General features: G+C 43.2%; 1 protein-coding gene across 4 annotated transcripts in view; it reads right to left on the reverse strand.

The window, feature by feature from the left end:
- The window catches only part of LOC102375745 (exocyst complex component 1), a 74704-nt gene that overhangs the window by 20733 nt on the left and 44365 nt on the right, over positions 1 to 9606 (reverse strand). The gene's annotated exons all lie outside the window — the stretch shown is intronic.

Genomic DNA, 9606 nt, shown 5'->3' on the forward strand with positions numbered 1-9606 from the left:
ACCCTCTGGGTGAAAATCCGTGGGGAACATGGCAAAGAGGACACAATGGTGGGAGTCTGTTACAGACCTCCTACCCAGGATCAAGAGCTTGACTGAGAGTTCGCCAGGGAATTGGCTGAGGCCACACTCTTCCGGTCCATGATTGTCATGGGGAGACTTCAACTACCTGGACATCTCATGGGAAGAGCGCTTGGCCATATCCAAACGGTCACAAAGTTTTCTCATGTGCATGGATGACCTCTATCTAATGCAACAAGTCTACAGGCTGATGAGAGGTAAAGCACTGCTCGACTTGGTACTGGCAATGGGGGATGACCTAATCAGCAACCTAACGATAGAAGGGAAGCTGGGTGACGGTGACCACGAGCTGATCATCTTCACCATCCGCCATCAAGCTGGCAAGACAGTCAGCAATACAGAAGTCCTCGACTTCAGGAAAGCTGACTTTGACAAGCTCAGGAGGCTTGTCAGTGAGGCCCTAAAGGGTCTCATCCCAAAGGAGAGGGGAGTTCAGGATGAGTGGTTGCTCCTCAAGGGAGCAATCCTGGATGCACAAGCAAAGTCTATCCCATCTCGGAGGAAAGGCAGCAAAAGAGCACAGTAGCCCCTGTGGCTCTGCAGGGAACTAGTGGACCTCCTGCATCTAAAAAGAAAGGCCTACAAAGGATGAAGGATAGGATCCACCTCCAAGGAGGAATATTCTACACTGGTCTGGATATGCAGAGACCAAACCAGGAAAGCCAAGGCTGCGACTGAACTCCAACTGGCTACAAGTATCAAGGACAATAAAAAGTCCTTTTTTAGATATGTGGGGAGCCAGAAGAAAGCAAAGGCAACATTGGACCCCTGCTAAACCAGATGGGACAACTGACAACTGATGCCCATGAAAAAGTCAACTTGCTAAATGGGTACTTTGTGTCGGTCTTTCATCAGTCCCAAGGGATGCCCCTACCCATTACGGAACAGGAAGGCCTGGGTGAAAGAGATTCCTTACCTTACATCAATGCTGACCTTGTGAAGGAACACCTTGAGAGGATGGATACCTTCAAGTCAGCCAGCCCTGACAGCTATCACCCCAGGGTACTCATCATAGCCCAGCCCCTGGCACGGATCTTTGAGAACTCGTGGTGCTCCAATGAAGTGCCCGAAGATTGGAAGAAGACCAATGTGGTACTTATCTTCAAGAAGGGGAGGAAAGTGAATCCAGCAAACTACAGGCCTATCAGCCTGACCTCTATCCTGGGGAAGAACTTAGATAAGATTATCAAAGAGACCATCCTCATCAGACTGGCTGATGGCAAAATACTGAGGGATAGCCATCATGGGTTTGTCACAGGTAGGTCTTGCTTGACCAATCTTATTTCCTTTTACAACCAGGTGACCTATCACCTGGACAAGGGAGAAGAGATTGATATCATATACCTTGACTTTAAAAAAGCCTTTGATCTGGTATCCCATGATCACCTCTTGGCAAAACTGGCCAACTGTGGCCTCGGCTTCTCCACAATCCACTGGCTGAGGAACTGGTTACGTGGTTGGACCCACAGAGCGGTGGTTGACAGAAGTCAATCATTGTGGTGCCCTGTGACCAGTGGGGTCCATCAAGGCTCTGTCCTTAGGCCTATACTGTTCAACATCTTCATTAATGATGTGGACATTGGGGTAAAGCGTCCACACCTGAGGACAGGAGGGCAATCCAGGTTGACCTTGACAGGCTCAAGAAATGGGAAGATGAGAACCTGATGGCATTTAACACCAAAAAATGCAAGGTTCTCCACCTTGGGAGGAAAAACCTGCAGCATGCTTATAGACTTGGCAGTGCTGCACTGGCTAGCACTTTGGATGAAAGGGACTTAGGGGTCATGACTGACCACAAGATGAACATGAGCCTTCAATGTGATGCTGCAGCTAGTAAAGCAAGCAAAATGCTGGCTTGCATCCATAGATGCTTCTCGAGCAAATCCCAGGACGTCATTCTCCCCCTGTACTCGGCCTTGGTGAGGCCGCAGCTGGAGTACTGCATCCAGTTTTGGGTTCCACAGTTCAAAAAGGATGTGGAGAAGCTTGAGATAGTCCAGAGAAGAGCCACGCGCATGATCAGAGGTCAGAAAAACAGACCTTATGATGAGAGGCTGAGAGCTATGGGACTCAGCACAGGCTCACGAGTGATCTGGTGGCCACCTATAAGTTTATCGGGGTGCTCATCAGGAGGAATGTCTTTTCACCAGAGCACCCCAAGGGATGATAAGATCAAATAGTCACAAACTCCTCTGTGACCGTTTCAGGCTGGACATAAGGAAGAACTTCTTTACTGTCTGAGCCCCCAAGGTTTGGAATAGACTGCCACTGGAGGTGGTTCAAGCACTTACTTTGAACGCCTTCATGAGACATTTGGATGTCTATCTTGCTGGGATCCTATGACCCCTACTGACTTCCTGCCCTTTGGGCAGGGGGCTGGACTTGATTATCTCCTGAGGTCCCTTCCAGCCTGAATGTCTATGAAATCAGGGATGGGCCTGGAGAAATGCAAGTGCATTTCTAAATTAGCTCCTTTGGGACAATCCCTGATAACACCTCCCTGGTTTCTTTATGCTGTGTCAGATTGCTCCATTTCAAGCTGTTAATGCCATCTTTAACTTTCCATGATTCAATAAGGAAAAGGGCAATCACGTCCTCAGCTTCAGGATACTGTGGTGGTAGGGTAGACAGGAAGCAATTTCTTCGCTTATGTCCAGCACTGCACAACAAACAGCTGGCTAGTTATGGGAGGCTGAGCTCTGCAGAGACCAGCAATTCTGCTTTGCAAAGGATTTTAATATTTCTACATTTTGGCTTGATCTGAATTTAAAATAAACCCCCCGAATTTCAAAATTCTTTGTGAGAGATGACAAAACCCTGGTTCCATGGCAGTCATCCTGGTGGGCTTCCTGGGAGCCATGAACTTTGAAGAAACTGGCAAGCACCCAGCTCCCCCTCAGCCCACCAGAGAGGCTGCTGGAGAAAGGGAGGCACACTGTCAGGAAACCCATCAGCTTTCCAAGAGAATCCTGTCTGGATTCATCAAGATTGGAGCATCATTAGACTCAAACCCTTTCTTCAGATATAGACAAATCAGCATCTTTATGAGAAAAGTTCTGGCAGAAGTTTTGCAGGCAGCTCTAGTGATGAGGTGGGTTGAGTTCTTTTTTAGCATCCATTATTGGCAGATGCTGTTTGAGGCAGGCTACTTGAGCAGATGGCCAATGCTCTGCGTCAGCATGACATATCTGAATGGCATGATTTTCTGAGCCACGCACAAGGTTGTTAGCAGCATGCGAGGTGTCATTTCTGCACTGTGGAGGGAGTGATCCAGGATTGGTGAACCTGGATGAGATCTGGCTTTGTCTCTTCCCTCTTCCTTTTTTCCTCCTACAGTATTTCTAGGATGCCTTAGGGCAGGAGTAGCCAACCTGCAGAATGAGTGCCACAAGTGGTAAAGGCAGCTTCTGTGTGTGGCACACAACAGATCAGAGAAGGGACAGGCAACACAAAAGCAGATAGGGTGGGAAGCAGAAAGCAGAGCAGGAGATTAGGTAGGGAGCAGAGAGTATGGAGCGGTAGCAAATTGGGTAGAGGAAAGGGATCGAAGTGGAACTCTGAGAGGGAGTGGGTCTATTTTGTGACATGCCTGCCACATAGGTTGCCCCCCACTCTTTTAGGGGAGTCTGTTTTAAGAGCAACTGAGAGCCACAAGCTGAATTTGCCTGCTTCAGAATCTAACAGAAGACAAGATTTAGAAGCTCTGTCTGCCCCTCTTCTAAAAATGTTCATGGTGGTTAACACTACACCACAGCTACAGCATAGCATAGGTAGAAGGGTTGGTGCCACTGGTGTGACTGGGCTCCCAGAACTGTTTAAAGCACCGAGCCAAACAGCTTAGACTTTTAAAAATGTTCCTGGTGTAGACAGGGCTATATAGGGAGTGAGTATGCAGCTAGGAGAGACTTAAGAACACCGCAATCTGCTCCCAGCATTAGGCATCTACAAATGAAGGCAGCCCAAATCTGTAGCCTCTTTAAACCAACAGACTTGCTCAAGTTCACAAAGAAGATCTCTGGCAGAGCTGAGAACAGAAACACTAACCCTCTCTCCAATGTCTTAGACCGAAAGCATTTCCTACCTTAAGAAGAAATGAGCCAGATAAACTAGCTATATTTCCTTGGATGATTTCCTACAGCCTAATACTGGGTACAAAACCATCAAAGATTCCTGCTTTAACCACAATTGGTTTCCCAGAGACTATATTTCTTGTTATTATTTTAATTACTAGCTTTTTATTAGATGCCCAGAGACACTGAAGAAAGATGGATAACATGATGAAAGGAAATCTCTGATAAAACTTTTATAAAAAGGTATAACACCGACCTACAGTACTTCATTTCCTATATCCTTCCTTATTATTTTTAATGTCTGTTTTCATAAAGGGTGCCTTAAATAGCCAAGTTAACTTTCCACCTGAAACGTTTCTTCATTTTAATAGGTTTCTGACAGAATTCTGTGGTGCTTGAAGAAAAAAAAATGTTTTTATTACCCAGCAGAATTAAAATGACTTGTTCAGAGCCCATCAATTACCATACTGAATGGGAACAGTGGCCTCTTCACCTTATGTACCATCTTTGCTATTCCTTTTATTTAAATGAAAATATTTGCTTTGTTTCACAAAATGGAAGCTGATCACATTATCTGGTAAATGAGAGATCATGCTGTTTGCCTTCCCCCTTGCAAACTCCCAGGACTCTCTGCCAGAATGGTGGGGGCTTTTTGTTTTTGTTTTAAATCAGGGATTCCTGTTTATAAGTGAAAAGAAGCATATTTCCCCTAAGAAATGCCCTGTCTCGGCATCAATGTCCCTAAGAAGCAAGTTATTTTTTTTGATGACTTAATTTAAACAATATGACAGTCCTGTCTTTCCTGGGGTAGATGCAGAATCCCAGTGATACATCGATTTCTGTCTAGATTATGCACAAAAAAATTAAGAAAAGCTACACTGGGGGTGCATTTACTGCGCAGTAACCAGAATTACACCGCAGTATGGGCACATGTATATACATGCATGTCTGTACTGAGCAGTAAATATGGTGACTTATGACAATTTGAGCATAAATTTGATACCTGCATAATGCATAAATTTGATACCTTCCGGCTTACTGCATAGTAATGCTGTGTGTGTTAATGTGCTTTAACACCTGCACGTGTAGATGCCGGCCTTTAATGCTGACAAATGTAGATGGCTGCATAGGTAGATGCACATGTACCTTACTGTGCAGTAAATTTAAATGGGCATAAATGCACATGTAGATATGCCCTATATTATGCAATTTTATACAAATTTACTCCTAAAAGTAAATTGGATCTGATCAAAATATTACTTCAACACCTCTGGGTGATATTGATAGAACATTTGTTTATTACAAAAAAATGGAAGAGAGCTGTGGATTGTGACTTATTAATGAAGGTGTGGTTACAAGGTCCTTGGGAAAGAGATGTGGCTAAAAGCAGACCCATTCCTAGCTCTGCCTTAAGCAAGTAGTAGAACTTTAGGTAAGTTACAACTGGGACCAGATTTTCAAAATAGCTAAGCACCAAAAAGTAAATTAGGGAATTGTTTTCCTTCAGGTTCATACCAAGAGGACTGAAGATACCTTTATGAAACTATGATACATTTTACTCTCAACTCATGTTTTTGTTTTAGTATCTACATCTTGACTCCTTAGTTACAGCAACTTCTCTTTTGACCCATTGATACACAGATCCAAGAGCCCCTTTCTATCAGATATAAAGCCTGAAGTTAAGGTTCAGTATGAGAAGATTCCACTGTGTTTAAGGCTTCAGACTGACACTTAGGAGACCAGAATTCAATTCCTGTGTTTACCGTGGAATCATAACCCATTCATAAAATGTGAATAAAGAATGTTCTTTATCTACCTTGTCTGTTCTGGGCAGGGACCATTTCTTACTATGTGTAAGGATGACTCTAACCCTGATCTCGTTTGGTACTACTGGAAGACAAATAATGATTAAGGTTTGAAATACGGCACAAATCAGTTTAGCTGTGCAGTAACTTCCAACATTTGGATGACAATCACATACCAATGGCTGACTTGTACACAGCAAATGTAAAATGGAGATTGGGCTGGAAAGACACAAAGAGCTTGTGGATTGCCTTGGGATAATAGTCAATTAACAATTTTTTTTTCAGTCACCATCAAAAGCAGGAGACCTCAGACCTTATCTCCAAGGCTCCAAGCAACTGTTTAATTAAAGTAAACTGTTTGTGAGGTTAATTTTTCTTCTGCTAAGGATGAAGTTAGATTCTGGGAGATATGGATCCCTGTAGAAAAGGGATAGCTTTCAGCTAGACGGTAATTGTCTATTGATTGTAGCACTGTCTGCTGTGTATTATACCTTTGGTTGTTGTGGCATATTATTGATGACTTAAATATCTCTGCATATGGAGATCAAGGCAAGTGGAAAAACACACCTCTAATTATTTCCTTTTTACCAGGCACAGTGCCTTTGAAATGGCAGAACATGGGTAATCAAATAGCACTAAATTTTGCTTTATGTACCAAAGACCCAATATAGAATACAGAGAAGTATGGAACATTTTGGTTCCTTGTTACACATAAGTTTGTTTAACACTTTGTTTAATACTTGTTTGATCTTGGAGCAGGTGATTGGGATTCAACAGTCTTCAATGCAGCCCACAATGGTTCAGAACCCAAATACGTGGTGATCTAATAAGCTACAAGAATCTTACTGCCATATTAAATTAAGAAGACCTGTGTATCTCAGTCATTTCTCTACCATGGAATGGTAACATAGTCATCTCAAAGGTGGGGTAATAACATGTTATGGTACAATACTACCTGTGCTTCAGCTGCTTGGGCTTAATAAAAAGTGCTTTCCAGGTACCCTGAGCATAGCAATGTAAATTCCTGCAGTGTATAAGAATTGCTTTACCAGGTCACACCAACAATATATCTAATCTAACAGCAAGTCTCTGACAGTTGCCAATGCCAGATGTTCCAACAGAAGGTTCACATTCTTCAGGATTGGAAATCACACACTAACATACCCATAGGAGAAATATTTCTTTACATCTTTTATGAATTTTTATCTTTCCTAGAGTAACTTCAAACATTTTTATTATCCACATAAATAAGACAGAATGTCCTGAAACCTGCCAATTTTTTGCCTCAATGTCTCTTGGCAATGAGTTCCATAGAATAACTGTACAGTGTACTAAAAGGGATTGCATATGATCAGATTTTCATGTGAACTTTTGAATGTTATTTACTTCTTGCACTATGAGAAAGAGGGTAAAAAAGCATTTTCAACTGAATATGAACCATGTTGCTTTAAAACCTTTATCACATCACCCATGATCATCTGTATTCTATAAGCAAGACAAGGTTCATTGTTTGGCATATTCAGCCAACCTAATGTTCCACGTAAACAGAGCTGGTTGGCATTTTTTCAACATTTTTTTAATTAAAAACATGGAGTTCTGATTTCTATTCATTCTTTTTCTTGGGACCATTCTTTTTTTTTCATTTTCAAACAAATGTTTGAACTTCAACATTTTGACAATTTTCAAAAATTTTAATTTTGAAATTGTGGAAGAAATCCCACTTTCCCTGTTTTTAAATCTCCTTCCCCTCCCCTTTTGCCCCCCTCCAGAAAGCAAAATCAGAGCAGGAAGTGGGGAGAGCCCACCACAGGGACATAGGCAAACAGGCTGATGTTTGGCCAGCAGAGCTGGTGGGTATTCCACTCCCATGAAAATTATGCTGTTGGTTCTAGTGTCACTTTTGGTCCATCTTATACCGTTTTGTCTCTCAGCAATTATAGCCATGACATGCAACAAGATGGTGCTAAATGATCCCCATAGGCAGAAGTGATCAAATGGGAGCAGAAGGACATAGCTGGAATATTTTTGGAGGAAGCACTACTCCTCAAAAGGTGGAAAAATTCAAGGGAAAAGGTTTGGCGCATACCTTCTATAGTACACACTCCTTCAAAACAAGGTGTTTGTCACCCACCAATCCATATGCCAGAAAAGGAGTTATGATTGGAAAGATGAGTGCCCAGATGGTAATACTGGCTAGATGTGACCAATAACAGTGAAACTACATGGAGAGGACCCCAGGAAAAGCTGAGAGAGTGGAAGCCATTTGTGATGCCCTAATCCTAGAATTAGACATGCAATGGCAGGGCAATCAAGGTGTCTCACTACAGATGCAGACATGTGATTATGAGCCCTGCTCTGATCTCATACCAAAGGTGATGCCAGTCCATGTAGCTGAAATAGATACCTGGTCTCTCAGGCAGAGGAATGAAGTGTGGCTGGATTTGATGCTAACCACTCCCTTGTGGACAACTGGCTAAGGAAACTACTTTGCCTTAGCCACACCAATCCTATAGGCTGCCAGGCTTAGAGCAACCTATGACCTTGTTTGAATTCTGGAGCCAGTTCAACTCCACTGTAGTTTAGAATGGTGCTACAGGATAGGAAGTGGCCTATCCTAGTCCAGATAGCTATGGCCCCAAGGAGTGATCCACCAGCGAGGAAGTGCAATGTATCTTGACCAAGGGATGCAGTGTATTCTGAATAGGAGGTACAGGATAGGAAGTAACCATACCAACCCTATGTAAGCTGAAAGGAGGCTGCTTTGGGGGTCATTACATTGCAAACACAGCAAGGTTTCCTGGCTGCTCTTTATTCCTCTGCTTCCCAACGTCTGGGAAGCAGACTAAAAACTATAGAGACCAACAAGTCCAATAGCTGAGGGCAGCATGGTTCAGGCAGGCGACTTCTCTAGCCGCACCACAGTAATTTATATATTACCTCTTCCCTCTGCTGACAGGGGTGGGAAGCAGAACAGTCTTGGCAGTCATGGAAATCAGCAGGCCTAACTGAACAATCCCATGCAAACAACTTCCCAATGCCCTTTCCAACTCATGACACAAGACTCATTGATTCAGGCATCTCTTCTCTTGGCATTCGGCCCCATTTGCAACTGAAGGAAACCAGGCTAGGATGTTTGCTGCCTAGTCTATAACACAGTATGCAAAGGGCAGCTGAGGTGTACACTAGGTGGGAAAACTCTGTCCTTGATTATTCATATGAATAGTCGGATCAATGTCAAGTTGGCTAGGAATTTCCTCTCCAAATGTTAATTCTTTGGAAAATGTGGTTTTCTACAAAACTGAAATGTTCCATGGGAAATTGCTATTCCTTCTCCCCCTGCTATTTTTTGTCAGGAAAATCTAAATTAATATTTTGTTTGGAGTCTTTTCCACATTATTCTCTCTGTCTATGGTGCCTCCAAGGAATTGGGGCTGTTTCTGATCAGTTTTGTGGTAAAGACAATGCACTCACTCATCACAGGAATAAAGCTATGAAGATGCTTAAGCATCTGCAGGATCAGGGGTTTTGTTAGAACATTTAATGGAAAAGCCCCAAGCTCAGAATGATTCTGGCCAGCACTGTCTGTCTGTGGGATGGACTGGTTCCAAGGCAGACAGGCCTGCAACCCTAGTTTGCTTATTCCTGCAGGAATG

The sequence above is a fragment of the Alligator sinensis genome, unplaced genomic scaffold (assembly GCF_000455745.1).
Source record: "Alligator sinensis unplaced genomic scaffold, ASM45574v1 scaffold92_1, whole genome shotgun sequence".
Classification (NCBI taxonomy): Eukaryota; Metazoa; Chordata; order Crocodylia; family Alligatoridae; genus Alligator; species Alligator sinensis.